Raw genomic sequence first — 4,710 nt, forward strand, 5'->3', positions numbered from 1 at the left:
TGAGGCGGGCTTCCAATTCTTCCATTTTGGCAGACTGAAGATTCTGCTCGTTCTCAGTCTCTTTTCCTTTATCAGAGGAAGATTACAGGCTGTGGGCTTCTTGGTCAGAAGTCGCATCATCGACCACTTTTCCCTTCCCTTTGCTTATGTGAGGTCGGGATGAAGACGCTTTTCCTCTCCGGGAAGATTCTTGCCTAAGCGGCGAATCTGTCTCCTGAGATTTGGCCTTGTCTGCGACGATTTGAGTTAACATGGCCATGAGTTCATTTATGGTCTCCTGCTGAGATTTAAGCATGGCCTCCTGTTCATCAAGTCTCTTCGCGAGATCTTCATGGTTTCCCGTCATATAAGCGAAGCTCCTATGTTCAACAAAAGAGCTTGATGACTGGGACTCTGCAATGGCTGAGTGTTCGTCATCGGAATTAGTTTCTCTAGCCAAACTCCGATAGTTGACAGGGGGAATGGCTCCTGTTCGAGTCCGAGTACGTTGGTAGATTCCTTCAAACTCGTTAGTGATTTCTCTGACGCTTGGAGAATGATCTGTCTCTGACTTGTCAGAACTAAAGGTTGATGATCTCCCTCTACCAACCATGTTAGAAGTGACTCTAAGGTATTCATCCTCTAAAGTCTTCTTCCTGTGAGGATGTCGCCGATTATTGAGCAAAACGACATTTGTCGGTCGGTTGAACATCGACAGCAACTCCCGCAAGTCGGAGACTTGGGATGAATCTCTCACGGAGCGTGAGGGTAAAGATGGAACCCCCTGTCCATTAAAGGATGAGACTGGCTCCTGGTGAACATGGATCTTGAGTCCACGTTGATCTTTTTGAACACGACGAATCGCATCGTGTTCTGAAGAAGAAACACGAGGGTCGTGTTCTGTTTTACTAACGCTAGACCGAAGTCTGCGTTTTGTTGATGAAACGCACCTTTGCCGGTTGCGTTTTTGTTGACATGGATCTTGAGTCCACGTTGATCTTTTTGAACACGACGAATCGCATCGTGTTCTGAAGAAGAAACACGAGGGTCGTGTTCTGTTTTACTAACGCTAGACCGAAGTCTGCGTTTTGTTGATGAAACGCACCTTTGCCGGTTGCGTTTTTGTTGGTTAACGCAGTTTGTAAGTCTGCGTTTTGGATCTTGAACGCACTCCTGAGAGTTGCGTTTTGGTTCTGAAACGCACTCCTGAGAGTTGCGTTCTGCCAAATCAACGCAGTTTTGAAGGCTACGTTTTGATTGCACAACGCACCACTGAGGGCTGCGTTTGGCATAAACTGAGCCCACTCCTTTAGAGGTGGGGCTGCTCGAGTAATCTCGGCGGCTAAAGGAGAGGGTTTCCTTTGGCATGGGAGCAACCTTTGGAGCTTTAGTCTCCTTGGCACCTCTCACAGAGCGTGAGGGTAGAGATGGAACCCCCTGTCCGTTAAAGGATGGGACTGGTTCTTGGTAAACATGAATTTTAAATCCATGTTGATCATTTTGAACACGACGAATCACATCGTGTTCCAAAGAAGGAACACGAGGGTCGTGTTTAGCTTGATTAACGCAAGACCAAAGTCTGCGTTTTGCTAGTGAAACGCAGTCCTGCGATCTGCGTTCGGATTCAGAAACGCACTCCTGAGAGTTGCGTTCAGTTTGTGAAACGCACTCCTGAGAGTTGCGTTTTGGTTCTGGGACGCACTCTTGAGAGTTGCGTTCAGCCAGATCAACGCAGGTTTGATGTCTGCGTTTAAATTTTGGAACGCACTCCTGAGAGTTGCGTTTTAGTTCTGGGACGCACTCCTGAGAGTTGCGTTCAGCCAGATCAACGCAGTTTTGAGGTCTGCGTTCTGATGTTGGAACGCGCCTCTGAAGGCTGCGTTCTATCTGGGAAACGCACCCCTGAGGGTTGCGTCTAGCTTGGCCTATGCAGAGCTCATATTGAGGCTCGCAAACGCGGAGTTCGCGTTGATTGGAGGATCGGCTCTGGAGTCGTGCCAAAGTCGAGACTTCTCCTTTAGGGAGGGGACTGTATGAACAGTGCAACCCCCATGGGAGATAGTCTTTAGATGAGTTGGCCACAATTGGAGCTTTAGTCTCCTCGGAAACTTTGTGGATCTTGCGCATAGCCTTGGGGCTAAAGGATCCGGAGGAGAGGGCCTTCTCAAACTTGGCTTGATCGAACTCGATGATCAGAGTTTCAACGGTCGTTCCAATGAGATGAACGTCGGATTGCGCCACCACTTCTTCGTCAGAGAAGCTAGTCCCCAGCGGAGTCGCCATCTTTTGTTCGTTGGAAAATTTTGCAGTAAAAAGACAATGAAAGAAAAATTAACTTGTATTCTCTCAAAATCAATTACAATTTGGATTCCGATTACAAAAGAGAGGAGAACGAATTTGATTCTCCCCTTTGTTTAATTCTGGGTTCTTCACGGTGGCGATGAGATGCCTCCCTCGAATGCTCGCGTCGAGTTTGCTTCTCGTTGACGATCCGAACGTCTTGATTCACTGGAACGATGTCTTCTCCTCACGATTTGACGCTGTGGAGAACTTGCGTGGCAAGTTTGAAGATAACTCTTGACGAGTTGATAACTCTGAACGAGTTTTAGAAGAACTTGCAGAGCAAGTTTTGAACTCTGATCGAGTTGATAACTCTGACGAGTTTTAACTCTTGAAAAAGAGTTGATTTGAACCGAAAGTTCGGTTAATAAGCCAAGGAAGAAGCTCCTGTTGCTGGTCTCCAAAACTCCTTGTTGCTGCAGAACGCGGCAAGATGCTCGATCAAGGATCCCCAAAAAGTCAGCTCCCCCCCTCCAAAAAAGAGGATCCGAACTCAGTTGAGTTTTGAGGTATTTATAGGGGGTTAAGGGTATAACCGCCCCCTTAAATATCTCCTTAATGAGGGTTTAATGGGGTCTAACTGCTCCCCATAAATCTCTCCATGATAGGGTAGTGATCCCCTAAAATCTTGGGGAGAAAACGGTTCTGGAACCGTTCAAATCGTGCTTGAACGAGTTAAACGCTGAAAACAGCGTTCTGGGCTCGAACTGTGCGTTTCTGGACCTGAAACGCACAGTTGAGGTTGAAAAACGCACAGCTGGGGCTGAAAACGCACAGCTGGAGCTGAAAAACGCACAGCTGGGCTGAAAACGCACAGTTGAGGCTGAAAACGCACAGCTGAGGCTGAAAACGCACAGCTGGGCCTGTAAACGCACAGTTGGCCTGTTTCAGGCTAAAAACGCACAGTTGAGCCCATAAACGCACAGTTGAGCCGTAAACGCACAGTTGGCCTGTAAACGCACAGTTGGCCTGTAAACGCACAGTTGGCCTGTTTCAGGCTAAAAACGCACAGTTGAGCCCATAAACGCACAGTTGAGCCGTAAACGCACAGTTGGCCTGTAAACGCACAGTTGAGCCCATAAACGCACAGTTGAGCCCATAAACGCACAGTTGAGCCCATAAACGCACAGTTGGCCTGTAAACGCACAGTTGAGCCCATAAACGCACAGTTGGCCTGAAAACGCACAGTTGACCTGTTTAAAGGCTGAAAACGCACAGTTTGTGCTGTTTTAGAGATGAACTCTGCGTTTTAGGCTGAAAACGCAGAGTTGTGCCTGTTTAAAGGCTGAAAACGCACAGTTGTGCTGTTTTAGCGATTAACTCTGCGTTTTGATGTTGAAAACGCAGAGTTGAGCATGTGCGCTTTGACTCTGTAATGCAGAGGCGAACCTTAGGCGGGCTTGGCGGGCTTCAGGCTAAGTCCAATGTTCTGATGAAGTCCAGTCTTGCAGACGGACCTCAGAACATAATTTGCTGCGAAGAACAGGTCATAACTTTCAAACCGTAAGTCGGAATTAGACGAATTATATATGAAAATCGGCTATCTCGACGAGACGGGGCCATCCGAACCTAGCCGAAGGCTTCGGTTCGCTTCCTCCGTTTTGCCAAATTCCTTACGGTTTGAGAGATATCTGCATTTTAATATGAAGAGACCGTCAATTTGTAGTCTCTTTTGCTAGAGCTTTGCACAGATCGTCCTCTTGTAATCTTCGTCTTGGCTCCTTGAAAATATGAGAGTCGTCAGGTTGTAACTCCCGATGTTGATTGTGAATGCTGTTGAATTTGGGCCTTCATTAGTTGTTGTGAAGGTCGTCAGATTGTAACCTTCTACGTGAAAGTCCTCAAATTGTAGCCTTCTGGAAGTCGTCAGATTATAACTTCCATCATCGGTGTTTGATGAGGGATTAACTATCTATTGTGATTTTTAGACAGCCTACAAAATGGTCCCATAAAATCGATACCCCACAGATCAAAAAGTTCAACAGATAAGATGGGTTGTAAAGGCATCATATTTCTCCTAGTGACATTTCCTAAAAGCTGACAGCGGTTACAGGTTTTGCAAAACTCGTATGAATCCTTAAAAAGAGTGGGTCAGTATAGCCCAGATTGGAGAATTTTTTCAACTGTTTTTCTTGGGCCAAAGTGGCCCCCACATGCTTACTCATGACAAAAGGAAAGAACACTCCTAGTTTCTTCAGTGGGAACACACCTCCTAAAGATCTAATCAGGATAGTATTTGAACAGATATGGATCATCCCAGTAAAAGTATTTTACTTGGGAGAGAAAACAGGATCTATCCTGTTTAGACCAATGAGATGGGATCTGGTTCATGACTATGTAGTTCATAATGTCGGTGAACCATAGAACCAATTGGATTTCTAGGAGTTGTTC

This window comes from Asparagus officinalis, chromosome 1 (assembly GCF_001876935.1).
Source record: "Asparagus officinalis chromosome 1, Aspof.V1, whole genome shotgun sequence".
NCBI classification, from domain to species: domain Eukaryota; kingdom Viridiplantae; phylum Streptophyta; class Magnoliopsida; order Asparagales; family Asparagaceae; genus Asparagus; species Asparagus officinalis.